At 37.2% G+C, this 20,861-nt stretch overlaps 1 protein-coding gene across 3 annotated transcripts in view; it reads right to left on the bottom strand.

Annotated features, from left to right (window-relative positions):
* TTC29 (tetratricopeptide repeat domain 29) overlaps positions 1-20,861 on the bottom strand; it is a 348,965-nt gene that overhangs the window by 25,661 nt on the left and 302,443 nt on the right. The gene's annotated exons all lie outside the window — the stretch shown is intronic.

Here is a 20,861-nt window from a genome sequence, read left to right as displayed (position 1 = left end):
TCAAAAATGCATATACCAGAACATTTTACCTCCAAGTAGCTTTAAAACAGTAATTATACAGCGCATTATTTGGAAAACATATCAAGGCAAGATTGACTTGCCCTTGGAGAAGCAGAGAAATTTCATACAATGAAGTAAGAACAAGAAAGTAGGAAATCACCTCCACCCCAAATTCTTACTTGCAAGCTACTCTTGATCCTAACACTACTACTTGTAAGCTGCTCTCAATGCCTTTTAAACAAGATCTGCGTGCCACTGTCCAGGATTATTTGCACCGGAGCCCCTCCCTGACATATGTCCCAGCTATACAGGGATGCCATATTCAGCTTTTCAGAAATAACTCCTACAAAAGGGTTAGTATTCCCCACAATACTAGGGTTGAGCACAAAAGTGTCTTAGAAAGCATTCAGTAATTGCACCTCTCTCATATGGTGGAATTTTTTCAGCATTTACAGAAGAAACCATGTTCACCAACATATGGACACATACATGGAAGTATCTGTAGCTCCCATTGTGTTTACGATCAAATCATTCATGTGAAAAACCCCTAAGGAATACACTGAATCGCTGCTAGACATTCTAGCCTCCCACCCTTTCTAGCCAAAGCTGCCAACGTAAGCTCTTATGTTCTATACAGAAACGATGTCGAAGGCACTGCATGCTGCCACTCCCTTAAGACAGGATTGTCATTTTTTGGGCATGCAGCCCAGGGAATAGCAAAAGGGGAGGTTGTGAATTTAGAACACGTATGTTCTCTTCACTTGAATATTTGCATTTGAAAATGTCTGTACCTGAGGATAAAAACCATACAAAACCAGCAAAAAACTTGTACTGTGTAGTCAGCACATTCATGAAAGTGCCATTAATAGTAACTTCATATGAGGTCATGTACATGCCTTAAGCCCCAAGAGACGACGCTCTGGAAGGAAACGCTGAGACAAAAGCTGAAAGATAGCATTTACCACTTGTAGTCCTGGCAGCCTAGGAAGAGATGAAATGATCCTGGGCTGGAAAGTGGACAAGGGAGGGACATATATAAAAATCACCCTCATCATAATGGCAACTCATAAACCATTGAAACATGTGGCTGCAATGGACATCGCACAGTTCATTTTCATACACATCTCAACTCTGTTATTGTGTCTTCCCTGGGTCTCTTCGGTAGACACAGAAGCACAAAATCTACCATTAAATTAAACTTTTCTTTTGGTCATGGTTTTTAGCTCCTTTTCAAACTTTCTGAACTTTCTCCAGCTTGTCTGCATACTTCATAAAGCACGATATCCAGAACTGCATGATACTAATGTGAGACCTTATCAGGTGTTGAGTAGAGCAGGATTACTTCAGGAGTCATCATTTTTAATACCCTAGTAAGATGTTTGCAGTTTTTACAACAACTTAACACTGTTGATTCAGGTTCACCTTGTGATTTTCTGCAAGTCTAGATTTTTTTTTCCTCTCTACAGATCTGGTACTTGCTCCCTTTTTGCAACTATGCACTTGATTATTCTTGATTATATATACTCACACATACATGCACACTAATGCCGAGAACATTACAAAATGTGTGTTTCTCAATATGTCAGGATCCTTTTGAATTGCAATGCCATGAACCAGAATGCTTATGTTCCTTCCCTAGTTTGCGTTATCTGCAAATGTGATAAGCATACTCTCTATTCCAGTCTCCAGATAAGGAATGAAAATACAAGATAGTAGAGACTCGGATCCCTGTAGAAGCCCATGCTAAACAGCATTCCATTTCTAACAACAGCCACTGATAGCTTTTAACAGTCAGGTTTTTTTATAATGATTATTTACCCCCTTGACAGTAGGTTCATGTAGTCCATGCTTCCTTACTTGCTTATATGTGTTGCGTGTAATACTACGTCAAAGCTTCAGACGGACTATATCATATATATTCTCCTTATTTTAACTTCTTTACCTGGAAGTCCTGTTGCCCTGTTAATTATTTTGGCTTGACGCAATTTGTTTTGGCAAATCCATTTTGGCTGTCACACATTTCCTTGTTTTCTCCCAGGTATCTATCAAGTATCTGATTGTATGTTCTGGTATTTTTCCAAGACAGCATCCTAAGTTGTTCTGTCTGAAATTCCTTGGTGGCTCCTCCTCTTTCCCTTTCTAAAAACAGGCATCAGGTTTGTCTTTTTCCACTACTCTGCAACCTGACTTGACCTCCATGAGTTTTCAAAAATGGCTAATGACCTCAAGACTGTTCCAACCAGTTTTTTAAGTGTTGTAGGATGAAGTTTCTGAGGCCCATCTACTTTGGAGATCTAACTCCTCTAAGTACTCTCTAGCCTACTTTCTCCTGTTCTAGCCTTGGATCTTGCTTTTTTGTGGCAGATATAAACTCTGTTTGCCACATGATCCCAGCTGACCTTTTCAGTGAAGATTAAAGCAAAAAAAGCATTAAAGCACATTGGCCTCCCCTAGGTCATCTATTAAGAGTTTCTCCCCTCCGTTGTATAGCAGGCTAATACTCTCCTCTGGCTAATAACATACTAATAGTTTATTATCCTTGATGTCCCTTCCTAACTGTATCTCTACCACAGTTACTTTTATACTTTATCAGAACATGAATCTTTTCTCCTCTGCTACATGTTCTACTTTCTCCATCACACTTCATTCTGTGCGATTAAAAAAAATCAAACACGGGTATATTGGTACATAAAAGGAGATGTTCTTTTTGTCTGCACCAACATATGCACTTCTGCCTGAAAAATGTCATGGTGTTATGAATTTTTCAGTATTAGCAGGAATAGAGGTGCTATATAAATAATGCTTTAACCATTTATTGATTGGTGCTTTAACAACATCTGACTCTGCTAAAATCACAACTAGATGACTGGAAACTCATTGTTTTATTTAAACTTGATGTTGCACCACTGCCTATATCGGAGACTTGAGTTCAGGGATAAAAATTGGTGCTGACAAACAAATTTGCTGGAAAGAAAGTCATATAAAAATTAAACATATCTCAGCACTGGACTTTTGGCATGTTTCTCAGTACAGCTATCGAGAGGTGGGTATAACAGAAACAGCTCCCCCAGTGCCTGGCAACAGTGAGGTCACCATCTGGGTTCTGTGGTCTCAGAAAGTGCAAGGAGAAGGGGAGGGAAAACTCAGGAAGGGGGGTGAGAGGGAAATGTTATGAAGGGAGATGACTGCCATGGCAAGTGAGAATAAGAGAGGGAGAGAGGACAAATATTTTGCTACCTTCGGGGCCTGAAAAAGCTCCTGGTATCTCTGTCCTTCAAATGTGAAATTTATCACTTAAATCCTAGAAATTATTTTTTCTTCTCCAAAATATGTCTGAAAGAAAACAATAAGAGGAATAAAGCAAACATAAAAGCTTAGCCTTTTAAAGCTTGTTTAAATCTTTCAGTTGAACTATTTCCAAAATAAGGGTCCACTCCTGACCCTTACTGCAGTGAAAGTATTCATGAGAGCAGGGATTACTCACATGAGTAAGAATCACAAATGTATTTCCTAATACACTTATGCCAGAAAAAATTGGATCCATTTTTCTGCATGTTTCATGGATGCAATATGAAACAATGAAGAAAGGGCTTCAAAAGTGATCTTATTTCTGTTTGTCTCAAGTTGGAAAGAAAACAAATTAATAATTTGCAAACCAACAAGAATTCAACCTTGAAATGCCTCTGGTCATCAATTGTTGCAAGAAAGGAAAAACAAAATGCAAAAGAAAACTGAGGATTACGTTTTAAAATCAAGAAAAGAACAGTTTCTATACAGGAGAAATGTTTGCTTTATACTCTGCACAGATGCTGTACAAGCAAAATTCTCAGTATATTAATATAAACTGTCTGAAAAAATTCGACCCGATTTCATAAGACCAGCAAAAACAAAACAAAGGGAAGCATGACGTTTATGGGCTTTTTCCTCTAGCACAACCATGCAAGCTGAGCTGTGAAACTGTGATGGAAATATTAGAGCTGTTGTGCCTGAAAAAACGCAGTGATCATTTCATTCTTCCTGTCTTTTAATGCTCCAGGGTTTTGGAGACGAATAGGAGCAATAAGTTCACTTTGCAGAATTAATGCTGTAATTCTTTATCATAAGAGCGGAGCATTACCTCAATCTGATTTTTCTACAAAATGGTTCAAAGTCTATTTTTAATGATGGCCCTAATTTGTTAACACCTTTTAAATTATTAATCCCCTTTATATTCAAGTAGTTATTGCATGTCATAACAATGTATCTATGCAGGGAAATTTAATAGTATTTTCTGCATGTCAAGAAAAGGCTTGTTCTGCAAAATGCTATTAAAACTGATAATGAGCTAAATATTTGCCATAGCAAACACTGAAATTACTATATCAATCAACTTTGGGTTCTCTTATTCAATAAACAAAATTTAACCTATTAACTTTGCCTAATTTTAGGCAGGAAAATGCTTGTTTTCAGGCATATCTTGCCCTTGACTTCATATCTTTATCATCTGATAACTACATTTTCCTGGCCAATTAAGCCATTGTTTTGAATCAGATGTAGTAATACAAGCCTTTTATTCTGTCTTGAATGCAACTATACTACTAGATCCCGAATGCGATTTTTACTGAGCAAATTTAGAGTACATTTTAAAGCACACATATATCACAGGAAAATGATAAGCTATGTTCCTGAAGACTCCTTTCACATTACAGAAAAAAAAAGGATTTATAAGGAAGTCAAAGGGTAAAAGAAAACCTTATATTGCAAATCTCTTAGCTCTTCAGATTTCAGTATCTCCACAGATTTGTCTATGTGGCAGGATGTTTGTGTTAATATTTTAAGAAAATAACTCCAAAAATATAAAAACTGCATGCAAGCATCACCACTGACAGGCACACGAAGGAAAGCATCCTCTTTCATGAGCATCTAAAGCATAAATCTGAATGCTGATTGAATACCTAACATCCAATTCAGTGAAAAAAGAGGCAGGTTCCAGCTCTGAAGAGTACACATAAGCTGAAATGGTTTATTGCATAAGATGAGAGCCTTGCCTCAACAGTGTCTGCTGGTGTCTGATGTTGCTGCTCATGCAGAAGTGGCTATATTCACCCGCTCGCTTGCTTTTGTCACAGCAAATTGTTGTGTGATCAAGAGGGATCAAAGCGCACCCTCTAGAGGCTAAATGCAACTCCTGGCACGATTAAAAGTCCCCCACTCACCTCGGCCCCCTACCCCAAGGTTGTATTTGGCCCTCGATCGCTTCTTGCAAACAAAACGACCATAGACGGTCATGAGAGGGGTATTAAAAATACCGATTTTGCACTGGTGTCTTGATCTAAAATGCTAGAAAGGAGTCTTCTTTTGCAAGTGCATCCTCCATAGCATTGCTGTCCAGGATAGAGTGGGTGCACAAAATGAACAATAAGATTTTCTTACCGCTGCCTGCAGTAAAGGTCTTGCTCATGCTGGACTCCATCATGGACCTCATAAGAACTTCAAAGAAAAACGTATCCTATACTTGTACATTGTAGGGGAAGCAAGGTGGAGTCAAAAGGCATGCTCTCCCAGTTTCGAGGAAAAGAGGTATATTTACTAATTCAATAACCTGCGGTTCTTACTCAAAGACAATTTCTTAATATAAAATATTTCCAATGAAATGATGCAGAGCCACTCCTGAGTGGAAATCAACTGTGCTGTGTCATTTAGGTAAGACAAGGCTACTTGTAAAGGCTCACACTTGTGGACCTTGTTCCTCAGCTTACAATGAACTTATTTCTTCTTTTCTCATATTCCAGATCCTGCTATACCTCATTGCTGCTAAATAAAGTGAATACCAATTTCATTTAATTAGGGGCAAGAACAGTATTAAGCTATTTTTTCTATATAAATTACATGAAGAGTTGACCTAAAAGCACCAAAATTCCTCTCAGAACAATACTGTCAAGTGTTAAATCTCTTATACCTTGCTCTCCAAGACAGTATTCTGTTCATTAAGAAACAATTTTCTGTGAAAGATCTTATTTTTCATAATGATTAATAAAAATGGTGATTTTTGAAAGGATACCATGGATTGGTCATAAATACATTTAATGTCTTAAACTGTTTCATAGTTTTCTCTGGTTATCAAGATAGACCATATTTTCAGGTACAAGTTTGCAATCATTCATACATATAAAACTGCACTTATGTAATCAAGGCTGAGTTTATATCAGGAATTTGTGTGTAAAACCAGTTAAATGATAACATTTATGCCCCCAGTGAGCATAATAAAGCCAGGCAATTCTGAATTACCTTAAGGTTAAATTTAAAAGAATCTCAAATTTCCAGAAAGATTGCTGTTGAAGGTTCAGAAACATTTTCAGTTTCCTTGCAGTGACATGGAACGCATAAAAAAAGAAATAACATTAGTGGCTGCAATTTCAGTTAAAACTGATTTTAAACCCCACACTTTGTAGTTTCAAGTATTTCTGCTTACAATACCACTAATATGACAGGAAAATGAGGAAGAAAGAGTGACCCTGCAACAGGGGAGTGTTGCTTACTTCTATCTCATACTGTGCCAATACAGAGAAGTAGACCATGGGAGGTATACCATGCAGAGACATGCACCATCAGCCAGCTAAACCCAACTCTTCAAGGCAGCTATTGAGACTGAGCCACTGTGGCTTAATCTGAGATTGTTCTAAGGACCAATTTTTTAGGTGATCATAGTTGCTAATAATTATTTTCTCATCTTATTTTTAGTATATAAAAAGTTGGCTAAAACCTCAAACTAGAGAAATAAAATTGTGTATAGCAAAGCAAACATGAAAGAACCTCATGAATCTCAGGTAGGTATGAAAAATGGAAGGTTACCACATAGGCAATTGCCAAATATATATATATATATACACACATATATATGAAATCAGCCAATGGAGACAACTTTGAAATAAAGAAAAAACTATGAAAAGTTAGAATTAATCCAAAAACTGAACTGAATTTATTGGGGTGGGAGAATCAATAATCCATTTTTTAATGAAAATTGTAATTTAAAATATTAAATAAAAAAGAAAGTTTCAGCTAACTCTTGCAGCAACCGAACACATATCAACTGCTAACACCTCAGAATCACAATTAAAACAACACTGATGGAGGGAAACTTTTTTCATCTGTTTCTAGGAAGCTGTAGAGCACAATCCTTCAGTCTTCTAAGTAATGATTACTTCAGAAGCTCTTAAGCCCTTGTTTTATCCATGGAGACTGAGATTCTCAGGCACATAGGAAACCTCAGTCTACTCTAAATAAAATGCAACAGCCTCCTTAATATCTAGACCGCAAAGTTCTGTGTACACAGAAATTACAAGGTCAGGAAAAGAAATGTTTTCCCCTTAACTAAATGTGACTGTTTATGTTGGACATTAGCAGGTCCCATGCATGCATCCATAGAGACAAACACTTGAAAATGTTTACAGCTAGAGAGACAATGAAGACTCAATGATTATGAGAACTTGAACACAAAGCTCAAGTTTATGGAAATCAATAATGGACATCATCTTTCATTTTAAGTCTGACAGTAGACAACATTCATAGACAATTTTCTACTTTCTTTCCATTAGGAACACTCCTCTCTTAAACACCCCCAAACACAGTGGCATCTCACAATATAAAACCCAAAACAACATGTGTCTCTGCAGTGCTTGTTGGACACGTAAATAGAGGAAAGAAATATCCTCCTTCTCCAGAGAGGCTCCATCTGTCAATCTGGAGCATTCACAGCAGAGTGAGATGACTGCAATGGGTAGAAGAAAAATCACACATGCCTCTGTTTCATATGGAGTGAAAGAATGTATGGAAGACCAACTAACTCCCTGGCCATAACTGCTTCCACAGGATACTCTTTCTGTTCAGCTATGATGAAGCCATTTTCCTGAAGCAGTGTATCCTTGAGCAGAACGCTTGCTGGATGCAATTTGAATGGGTTTTATTGATCATTTGATTTATTTGAAGACTGATGATTTTTGTACTCTCTTCCTTTAGTTATAACTTCTGCAGAAGACAAATATAGCCTCAGACTCTTTTTCATGAATGAGTCCTATGCCAACAATAGCCTTGCCAGCTTCTAACTTAGGTAGAAGCTTCTCTGTAGGAAGCTCTTACTAACGGAGGCAGCTATGGTTAAATCTTAGGATAGAAAGAGGAGTAACATTTAGAAAAGAATTTGACTTGCGAACCTGGAGCTAGGGAACTATCACAGATAAGACTATTCGAAGGGGCTCCAAGATCAGGAAAAAATGCCTTAAGTTGCCATGGGAGGAGAAAAAAAATGATGAAAATGGAATAAAAACATTTGATAAGGGCTCAAAAGATGAGCCATTTGGCTTGTAAATATTTTTATTTCTCTTTACAAAAGGCTGGCAAAACAGGACTCAGTACAGCTTTATGAGAATCAAGAGTTGTGAAGGCACACAGCAGTACTGTAATTTTATTTGAGGATATGGATTCAATTACTGAGCGCTGAACCTGGAGAAAAATCAGAGTCTGTTTTTTGAAGTATCAAAACATACAGTCTAGAATGGATAAAGAGACTGTTCAGATCTCACATCTAGGTTTCTAGAAGAAACATCCTCAATCATAAATAAGGATCTAAAGCATTTTATGAGTTCTGTTGCATCTCTAGTAAGACTTGAAGCACGAGTGGATTAACTCAATAAGATGAATTCAGAAATCTAGCTGCTTTCCTGCTTTAGAAACTTATGTAAGAAGAGTAGTCCTGAATTATGTAAGAGACTTTGAATAACAAAGCTTCCCAGCACTTAGAGACACCCTTTAAGAATAAGCAGCAACCCTTCCCTCTGCATTGGTCCATTTCTTGCTGGTGAAGCCCTTGTTCTTCCTGTGCTTTTGGAGTGGGTACCAATCTACTGTGCTCAGCTGAGTGCTATGGACTAGTCCTACTGGATGATATAACTGGAAAATAAATATTAAGGAAACCAGATCCTTGCATGTTCTTTCTACCTCCTTCCATCAGTCATGCTCATAAGAAGGAACGACATTCCATCATATCTAATTAATACTTAGACCAAGTAATCTTTATAACCATCCTTTTCAGAAATCACAAAATTTTCTTCTAAACCCCAGCATGTGTCAGATAATGCCTTTCTCCAAGGTTACTGCAAAGATGGAAGGAATGATTTGACATTCTCATTGGATAGAACAGATACAGAGTTTGAACTACAGACAACTTTAGACATAAAGGAAAAACTTTCTAGTATTTTCCTTTTCCTGCATCATTTTACCCATTAGAACAGATTGTTCATGGATGCTGTGGAAAGTCCATTGCCAGGTATATTTTAAGAACAGGCAAGACAAACTTCCCTTAGAAATTACATAAAAACAGTTGCTCCTACACTGGAGCTGGGTAAGATGACTTCTTAAAGTCCCTTCCATTACTATTTTTCTATGATCCTATGTTTATTGTCCTGGCTCATTAAATTTCACAGTTCTGGAAAAGACTAGAGACGATGCTGCCAAGGTGATTTGGGTATCTTCAAATTAACCCCACAGGCTTTGGCACTGAGAAAGAGAAGGACTGCCAACTGCTCTTCACGTTTTCCCTAGCCTGCCTCTGATCCTTCTAACTGGCATCTAGTCAAAGTAAGACTGAACTTGTACACCTCTGTGTTTAAAGGAATCAAAGTCCCATAGTTTACAGAAACAAATGTTAAAATCAGATTATTTTAAAAAGCAGATTGTACCTATGTGGAAGCTTTGATTGTCCTATCCAGGTATCTCTAAGTAAATAAAACCTCTGTCCCACCACCTTATCATATTCAACTCCTATGTCCTGGGTACTTGCATCTTCACAAGTGGTGAAGATTCCAGCTCTCTCCATCAGAAGACAATTCATTCCTCTTTACAGACTGTACTGAGGACAAATCTTTTTCTAAGATTGTCAGTAACATGTATCAAAAGCAACCCAGGGAGCATACACAAAGAGTGTGGCTGAAAGGTGCTTTACAATATTGGGAAACAAAAGAATAAAGTGAAAATTAATGATAATTATACTAATAAGCTTAAAATAGTATACAACTGGAAAGAGGCAACAAAGTAACAGTTGCACTGTAAGGAATCTAAGTTCCTGAATTGATACTCAATTCATTTTGGAATTGAAAGGGATGGAGAGATGTCATGTGTTGCATTGGAACCTTCCAGCTCTTCCAAAAAGACTTACACTGATGTCTTCTTCAGTCTAACCAAGAAGGGAGAGTAACAGTGTCCTACTGTTTTGATTCTGTGGTGACAAAACTAGCATAAAGAAGGAATTATACTGCAGTCTGCACAGTAGTACTTTATGCTGCAGATTGTGCATAGTATTACCAACTCCAGATGGCTCAGGGAACAAGGGATTTAATTTGAAAAAAAAAAAATGTTGCAAGAATCTAAATGTAGAACTTAAATATAAGATCCTAATGGTCGAAATGTAAGATGCTGGATCTGCTGCACAACATACTATTGTGGACCAAACTGTACATTTTAAGGTAACCCCTAAAAATCATAGTAGGACTTAAAATGAAATAAAAAAATAGCCTGAGTATATGTAGCCTACAAAACTAAAAAAAAAAAAAAACCCAAACCAAAACAAAAGAAAGCAAGCAGCTATAAATGCTTTTAAAAGCTTAGGGCTACCTCAAAACCTTCCAGAAAACAGGGAAGTCTTTGAGATGTATTGACACAGAGATGTATTGTTGCATGTCCATAATGATGTGCATACATACATATTCTGTAGGTTTAACCGAGGATAAGAGTTCAAAATGCCCTGGAAAAACTAAACATCTGGGTGCAAAACCTCTAGATCTCTTACTCAGATGGGAAAAAATACTCTGAAATAAACACTTATTCTTTCACTCAAAGGTTAAAATGGATTCATTGCTGACTTCGTCCATTTGCCAATTGTTGACAGCTGTCAATATAGGCATTTGATTTCTTTATCCAAGCATCACAAACACTACATTAGTATCTTCAGAGAAAGATCTTGACTGTGAGCTGCAGTTTCACTGCCCCAACTCAATTACTGCATTCTTGAACTGCAATGTATTCATTTGTGGGCAGTGGGGCAGCCAGTGGGAGGGTATTGATTGGAGTATAATGTCATGTGTAGCAGCGAGAGTAAGATGAAAAGTGTTTTCTGCTTAATGGGTTGGTATTAAGTAGGTGGGAATGGCTTCTAATTAGCCAACAATTGCTGTGTTTCTCAGTTTCCCTCCTCTCCCTCCTCCTGTCGGTCACCAGCTGCCAATCTCTCTCTCCTTTTCCCTTTTTGTGTGGAGTTCATTGCTCACTGCAGTGAAAGCCTTTGTTTAAAAAAAGAGGGCTCCCAGGGTCTCATCTGCCAGGGTACAGCTTGCTGCCTGCGATGAGTAGCAACTGTCAGTTTATTTTATCTCAACCTTTTCATCATTCTGCTGAAACTGGTCGAGTGAAACCACCTGAGAGACCTGAGGATTCAGTACCTACAAGTCATTAGCCAGGACTGCTCAGTCTCTCCCCACACAGCAAGTCAACTGAGCACTGCTTAAAATATAGTCCGCTTTAACCCCGTATTTTCCTATGGACGTATTAGAACTCTTTCTGCATCTTCTGGATTTTAGTTTCATGATCACTCCTTAAGCATACTACAGCTGTGAACAGTAATATACCTCCCAGTGCTTCTCAACACAAATGATCACGCAACGCTCTTTAGAAATATAAAATATAATATATTAAATTTTTTTATTAGAATACCTTTGATCAGAACCTCCCCCTTACCTAGGTTATGTTCCCCAGCATGAGCATCATACCTAGGAGTTCCCCCAATTATTTGAACCTCTGCTTACATAGAAGTATTTGATAATGCATCTCAGATCAAAGGGATAAATTCTGCTCATAGTTACACTTGTCAACCCCCCCTCAAATCAACAAGATTTTATGGGCATAGCAAAAAGCAGTATTTGGTCCCCAGTTTTTAGGATATTTGAAACATTTTCCTCTCTTTGCCATACAGTTTCTCTCTCTATGTATGTGTACTCCACATGCACATTGTCCTCCAAACAGCTAACATAATTGCAGTACAATCATTAAAGACTTATCCAAGTATGTGAGAGAAAGAAATATTTTATTTTGAACTAAAACCAAATTAGATTTATCTAAATCAAATTTCAAAGTCATTAGCCTGAAAAATCTTTTTCTGGTAATCACAGCTAACTTGTTGCAGCCATTACTAACAGTTTTAATCCTGCAGCTGAAGTATTGCTTTCCCCTATATAAGCAGTGAGTCATTTCAAGATATATCAAAGATGACGAGAAACCCAGTTATCCTCTAGTATATCAGTTGATTTCCTAATGCTTAAAATCATCGGTGTTTTATCTTAATTCTCTCCTTACTGCAGCATAAGTGTGCATACTTGTATGAATATCAACAAAATAAAATATAATTTGCTTTGATATTATTGTCAAAACTGAGCTAAAGGTACCAGTGAGGGTAAGCTCACTCTTGGAGAATTACACATCTCAAGATGCTGCTCAGCAGATTGAAAAGTTCTGGGAGTCAATGGACTGGACTCCATAGCACCCTGAAGTGACATCTTCCACCAGGAGAACAAAAATATAAGGTAAACAGAGAGAGGGCTGCAAGTGCTGCATCCAAGATAATAAGCCAATGGATAGCCCAGAACTACCAACACCATCCTTCTCCCCTCCTGGTTCTACCAACTATAACATCCTGATTTTCCTTGACACCAGCTACTGGGACATGATCTGGAGTTCCTACTCCTCAAATTCCTTGGGTGCACAACATGAGCTCAGCAAGACTACTATATGGCATATTCATCCTCCATTTTTTAGGTTCAGTTTTATATCAGCAACAAGTTGAATGCACAGTACTATCACTTAGATGCCCAGTTGAGATGTGTAGACACAATCAGCTCAATGTCTATATTCACGTGATCCGTAAATACCAGACAGTATGAAATACATCTTCACAAAAAAGACACGTTTTGAGTATGGGCTTTCACAGACATTATCATTAGCATATGAATAAGCATAAAGTTTAGATATGAGAGGTGCTGGGCACTTGCAGTTCCCATTTCAAAAACTGCTGCAGAAGACCAATACCCCACAGGAGCTACACTGTGTTTGACTAACATCTGTAGGAGTTACATTGCAAAAATTAAAAAATATGTCAGAATTTTTAGGAAAAGGAATTGTATTAAAACACTGTAGCAACCATGGAAAAAATATGAAAAAATCCCTTTGATTCAGAACAATTTAAAATTGGCCTCCCTGATCAATTACTCTATCTGATATTTATTAATGTCAGTATTGTAGGATAGTAGCTACATGTTCAAAATGATGTAGTTATATGACACACTATGGAAAGTACTGTAAAATTACTTGGCTCTGTGGCAAAACTTGCATGAACCCTTAAATGGGAATATTCTGTATTACAGATAATATTGAATGCTTAACTGAGTGAGTAGAAACGAGTGGATGAGCCTGGGGGCATGGTCATCTACTTAAGCATGCATTTGGATCTTCAAGCTAATTAATCACCTAGTTGTATACTTAAACTTAGTCAATCCATTCACACAGGTGATTAAGATCTCTTTAAAGTCTGTTTTGATACTTCATAATTTTCTGTTAACCAACTGACCAAGATACTCAATATGAAGTGTGATTCTTGCCAGTGTATTCTCTGATCACAATGTAATAAAAACACAGCATGAAGAACATTACCAAAATGGTAAGTATGAAAAAACTGAAACACCACTCTTAAAAAAACCCTATTGATTCTACTACAGGCACAAAAGATATACCTAATAAGGTATAGATTAGATGCTAGCTACTAGGTATAGAGGTAACTGACTTACAGTCCTTAAACATTGACTGGAAGCATACATAAAATTGAGGTTTGGAATGAAGGTGTGGGGCCAAAAAAGGAGAGAGAATAATTTGCAATATAAAAGTGAAGAACAGGAGAGAAAACAAAAGAGAAGTAGGGCACAGAACAGACAGGGAAGGAGAAGAAACAAAAAGAATATAACTGTTTCAGAAGCCATTAAAAAAAAATAATCACAAAATATTCTTGATGATTACAGAAGAGAGTAAAAAGAGAAAGGTGGCTTTTTGGGCAAAAGAAATAAATTTCATAAATACATTAATTGTGGAAGTATGACACTTCACTTTTTGAAATACATTGGCTCATTTTCAATGTAAATCATTTAAATCTTGACTATCCTCAGAATCTTAATAAAAACAGCAATTTGTTACTTAAACATAAAAGGAACATAAAAGGATATGTCTAGGCAGGGGAAGCCATCTCAGAAAAAACCCTAAAAGATGCAGAAAAGAAAGCTGGCTTGGGAGACCAAGGAGAAGGAAGGTGTTTGATACACTGACTGTGACTCCTGAGATGACCTAAGGGTTCTGTTACAGAAAATATGCACTGAATACAGTTTCTTTGTCTTGGCTTTGATTTTCTGTGTCCAAAGATTGTTGGGGAGTTTTTGGTAAGGAAGGGTTTGCAGCACAGAACTGTTTTCATGTTGGCCTGAGGTCAATCTCTCTCAGTTGGCATGTTTGCAGGCAGCACCAATAAAAGGTTCTTTATGAAGTCTAAATGACAACCACCTTCTCAATATTAAACAAAAACATAAAAGTCTGCTCTTTGGTTCGTTCTGAGGATCAATTTTCCCTTTTGAGAACAAGAGCATAAAACCACCAGAGACATCTCTGCTCGTGTATGCAGCAAAGGGGCCTATGATGGGCACATGTGGAGAAGCCCTAGGGCCACTTCAAAGTGTGCCAACTGGTTATTCCTCCTTTGGCCCTGCAACCATCAGGGGACTGCCAGAGCACAGCAGCTGCCAGCTGTTCTGCTTTACGACTCTTCTCTTTGTTAATGCATTTCTTATGCTCTGGACTGCAGGCAAACCTAAAACTTCTAGGTGCCTCCAAACCAAGGAATTCTCCAGAAGTGATCCAATGTGGTTGGGCAAGAGCTTCAATTTCTCTTGCACCATTCAAGTGTCCTACAGAATCAGAGCAGGACTGAGCTTCTGCCCTGAGAATTTTCACTTTTTAAACCAATACGGAACTCCGCTTTTGGTAAAAGTACTGACAGTGCAGTGCACAAAGCTACACTAGTTCAGTGCATAAAGCTACACTAAAGGGTCTGACAACATACTGTAGTTTGAACACCACTTCCCACATTCTTTTTCCACAAGAAAGAACAATTCACCTTATTTAGAAAATTTTCTGCTGATCTAGAAAGCTTGTCTGAGAAAACACAGCTGGATGTCAACAATGTTTAGTACAGGATGTGTCTAAAGCAAATGCATGGCGAGATTTAGACGTTTCCATAGAAAGTATCAGATGGAAGAAAAATCTAGATGAGATCCAAATTCTCCTCTGGTTAAGATGGTTTTATGTAATTGTAGATGACAAGAACACTCACAATCACATTAGGCAGGATGATAGTGAACTTTTTAAAGTTATAACACTACTTAGATATACAAGAACTGCCAACTCTTGGCAAAGACTATGAAGAAACTTCTCCTAACACATTATTCCATGGTTAAACATTAAAATATTCTGCAAACCCTCCCCTCAAATCTGGTACTGCCAATCCACAAACTTGGCCTAGATCTGATCTTGTCTAGCAATTCCCAATTATTTAAGGCAGTATTTAAAAAGAAATCACAGGAAAAAAACCTGGGTAGTGGCTTTCTACAAAGCATAAGAACACTTGAATATCAGCACTCCCTTGTCATGTTTTTTCAGACAAACTTCAGCCATCAACAGAAAACAGAACAAGCTACTGCACTCATGGCAAAACTGACATAGATGTTTAAATGGTGTTCTCAGACTCTTCTCTGAGAATCCGGTGCATCCGGCCACTGATCACAATGTGCCAAAAAACTTCCCTGTCATCCTCAGTTCTTCTCTTAACACTCGATTCTTTCTGTAGTCCAAGTAATAATCACTCTCACTTTCTAAAAATATCTGAGTATATCACTAAGTAGACTTAATCAAATACTTAAAAAACAAACCCCAATTAATAAGATATATGAACCACATAGGCTGATTTTCTGAAACATACCTCTTCCATGTCATCAACATCTATACGTAAGCATGCTGTTTCTCAACATTTACTTAAGGTATTTTGCATTAATATCAAAGGTACAGCAGTACAAAAAATGACTGAGACTTTTTAAAATTAAAAGTGAGATAAGCTAAAATTCAGCAACTGATGAGCGCTAGGTGATGCGAATAAGAAGAGGCAGTACAAGTTTAGGAAATTTTATGGAAAATGAGGACAGAACCACCTCTAAACTTTTTTTTTTTTTTGCTAATCATTTTCCTAAATATATATATTTTGGCATTTCTAACCACAGTATTTTTCCAGGAGTGAGTAAATTATTCTTTTTGATAAATCCCACAAAAATCTGCAGAAGCCATCCTGTGAATTTCAGTAGGGGACACTGAAGCATTTGAGCTACTTTTGAAACATGCTTATTAAGAAGTGAGCCTTTGTGCCTCTGGCACAGGGACAGCCTTGGAGTCTGTACTTGGTCAGATACTTCCTTTCTATAACTTAAGATCATAGCTCTTATTTAACAGCATGAACAAGTGTATAATTTCCTTATTTTGTATTCAGTTGTATTTTCTGAGAAAACACCAAAATCTGTCTCTCAAATACTTTCTATTTCTCATTATTTTTGGTCATATTAACAATATATTCTGAAAAAATTAAATAAACACTCGGTTTGTATAACTCGCTATTGACATAAATCATAAACATACAGAGCTTGAAGCAGAGTCCATTGTGGACCCTATCTACAGGCTCTTGCTCAGTGAACAGACTCCTGAGAGGGAGAAGGGGCCCAGAAGGTCGCAGGGAGGAACGGGCATGCTCTCCGCTGCCCAAAACGAGGGTCTGAATCATTCCCATCTTCTTTATAGCAGTGATTGGGAAGAAAATCAGTTTGGCCTGTTCAAATTCAGTCTAGCTGCTTTGTCACTGACAGCATTTACATTTAATTATCTTTACTCAACAAGTTAGTTACAAAACCCACTAATAGACTATCAAGAAGAAAATGATAACAGAAAATAGTAAGACTGCAGGCTAATCTCAGTCACCATACAAGCCTATATATTTGCCTTCTGTACATGCAAACTGCAGAATAGAACCTATTATTTAATAAATGAGCCAAACAATATAACAGACATCCAAGCAGTGGCTTTGAGGGAGCACATGCACGTACACAACTGCAGTAGTCCCACATCAGTATCATGATATGCCAAAAATCTATGACAGAGCTTTAGATATGAAATACGCAGTTAGAGGAACCTGCTACACAAGCCTCTACCTTTCCGCTGACGTCATACAAGAACTATTTTAAAGATGTACATCTGTGTAAGGTACAAAGACTTGCTATTTTTGTAGTTTTGATCAGTGCACCATATCTTTTCTTTCTCTTAAATGTTCTCAGATCAAAAAATCTGCTACCACTGATGAACGCTTACTGGGCAAATACAAAGTATAATTTATAATGCATGTTCCTGATGAAGACTGGTTTTGATTTGCTAAAGTCAAGTCAAGTATTTTGGGTACAGTACCATGGCATAACAGTTTTATTAGTATGCATTTGAGGTAACATAATTTATTAATGGAGGAAAGACAAGATTTGTAATGTTAGAAGTTCTCCTGGAGTTAGTGTACTTCAGAAAGAAGAGACAGTAAAAAAAGCAGTTTATCACATTATGAAGCAGACTGTTCTACTGTTGGACACTATTACTAAAATGGCCCATAAATTATATGGCTGTGGTAGTTACAGTACAGAAATGTTAACATAATTTGCTTAGTGTAATCTTTGATCTCATATCTCAGTTCTGGCTTTACCATTCTTTAGGGATAATCCTTTTATCAATGAATGAGAGTCACACACAAGCTCAATCTAAAATGCACCTGGTAAGATCTCTATTCTTCAACACTAACAATTTTGTGCTAGCCACATCTTTTACAGGAAAATGACTACAATGCATCTTAAAGAGCTCTTAAAAACGTGAATTGGTAGGTTGACAATTTAACTTTATACACAACAAAAAGGACACACTCACATTATGGAATGTACCATTTCATACATTTATGAGAGTGAGCTGGAGAAAGAATATTGAGGGACTACATATTTAGGACTAAGAACAAAAGCTCATTGGATTGTACTTTCCAAGCTATTGTTTTAGCTGGTGCATCCATTTTAAATCACACTGAAGGATGCTCAGGTGTGGAATGCTAGAAATAGCCCTGATCATGCTGAAATTGATGGTACAAGATAATTCCATTGATCTTCACAAAAGACTTTGCAATTGATGATATGGGTAAGACAATAATTTATGCTGCATTTGTAACTATTATTAAAAAAACCAAAACCAACAAACCGACAAAACAAACACAGAAAACCCACAGTAAAATGTGTCAATTTTGCAAAGTTCTCCAAAGCCAAGAAATGTAAATCTAAATTGTGGTCAAAACCACATAACATTTCTCGAGAAAACAATGGAAGGCTTTTTAGTATGAGGAAACCAATACATTTTAAGTCTACTATTTAAGCGTTTAGATGATTTCAAGCATCCAAGGTCTCTTGCTGAGGCACAGCATTGCCAGATGCAATGACCTGGACTGGGAGTTGCCAGACTCACAGAAAACACAATTTCTGGTCAGCATTTCATGTAATCAATATCCAAAACCTGATCCAAAATTTTCCTGCCTTCAGCACCTTTGATTATTCTTCTCCCTTCCAGAACGTGGTAAGTCAGGAGATTATTTATTGAAAGACCTGAGAAATATTTTCTCATCAGACAATGTTAGTCAAGCTGTGGGTTCCTTTTTAGGCTATAACACGGAGTCACAAGCCTTTTAGCCTACTGATACTGCCGATAATTATTTTTTCATACGTTTGACTAAACATCAAAAGATCAATAAAACCATATTTGTTCTTGCAGTGGCATCTCATGTTGGCATAAATAACTCTCTTGTAAGTGAAGTCAGGTGAGTGAGCCAAATGCAGCAGATAGAAACACATTCTCCTTTGCATTTATAAACACTGTTTTCTGACAATCCCATCCCTTTTGTCCATGACAACTTTGGTCAAAACATCCATTTTATTAATAAATGTTGAGGTAAATTGAGTAATTAATGGTTCTTCCTGCCTGGTTATTGAAATGATTGATTTAGAAAATAAGCTTTGGTTGAAAGACATAAGCATATGGCAGAACTTGAATTTAAATGTCATTTTTGCTCCACTAGCCTAAGTATTTCTTTTGCCTAAGAATACAGAAACTACTCTTTTTTTTTTTCTTCACAGAAAAATTATTCAGTCAGAACAGTTAGAAATAAAAACTGATTACTTTCCTTCTTCCTTTCATTAAATTCCCCTGCGAATTAAGAACTACCATTGTATCTTGTCTTTAGCTGCTTTATCCTCAAAAAAGCTGAGAAAAAGCTAGTAGATTATCGATGTTGAACTGTTTGAAAGAGCTAGAAATACTATTCTATTATCACAGCAGGAATTTCCAAAGTGATGAGTTCATCATAGGATGCACAGACATTCTGCTGGAAAGTAGGATAAAGGCTGTACCTGAAACTCAATGCCGGTGAATCCTAATACTGAATTGGTGCCAGGTCATGTTTTGCCAGACAAAGATATTAAAAATGTAATGCCAGTATTAACAGGAGATTTGGCACACAAAACATGAAGAATGTCACAGATTGTGCTGACAGTGTGACACTATGTTTTCCTGGATGTAATCTGGGTATCATGAGAGTAAGCTTGGAGCACTAATGAGAAGAATGATATTGAACTGGAAGAGCTACTAAATATGCAGTAGCCACAGGGTTCCTGGAGTTAACTAGAGCTAAAATGAAAACTACAATTCCGAAAGTAACAGAGGGTAAACTAGGCAGAAATACTGAAGGAAGAGAATCTCAGCAGGCAAAACTTGTTTCTGGTACCACGCTTGCCAGGACATAAAGGGCTTTTCGAATCATACTCTTTTTATCCCTGAAGTCCTGTTAGAGGAGCACGAAGCTCGAGTTAAATGGGCACATATCATTTCAGGATATAAATGAGTTTCACAACTGGCTGGAGAAAACAATGTATAAAAGTTGAACAGAAAACCTCTTCAGGTGCAAGAAGTAAAATACACGTTGAAGATACAAAGATCATCCTATCTCTTTGGGGACCCTGTTTTTAATGTTGCCATTGTTGATTTTTGTTGGCTTCATATTTACATCAGCTATAGCTAATGATCGTCAAATGAAATGCATATAAAATTGCTTGACATTGGATTCTTCTTTGACTATCTCTCTTAGAATTCTTGGCATCTGCACTATAGGTCTAGAAACTTACTATCCCTTGCAGGAGACATGCACCCAATTAACTCTGCCAGCCAACAAAATCTGTGAATGTGCTGGATATTCACTATATTCACTTATTGAGGCAAAAATCATAAATATATATAGTCATTGAAAACCAAACGCATTATCATTGAGAAAGAACTGCCCTGTTACCATCAGTGGAAGTCTAAACAGAGTGTTAATGAATTATCTCTTCAGCATGCCAATGAATGTCCTCGTTCCACAATTCTCAGTTGCTTCCAGTGTTGCCTCTGGTATCCTGACTCCTGTTAAACCACTAACATCTTCAATTACAGGCTATTAACCACTTATTTTATATATAATATTCACAATTGAAGTTATACTTAATTGTTCAAATTCTATGAAAGGAAAAGATACACAAGAAAACAGCAGACAAACAGTTCTTTGTCTTTGAGAGGATGATAACAGAGGGAATTTGGACACAGTAATT

Source organism: Grus americana, chromosome 4 (genome assembly GCF_028858705.1).
Source record: "Grus americana isolate bGruAme1 chromosome 4, bGruAme1.mat, whole genome shotgun sequence".
Lineage (NCBI taxonomy): Eukaryota > Metazoa > Chordata > Aves > Gruiformes > Gruidae > Grus > Grus americana.
The sequence above is the reverse complement of the archived record's forward strand: the minus strand, read 5'-3'. Positions and strand labels throughout refer to the sequence as shown.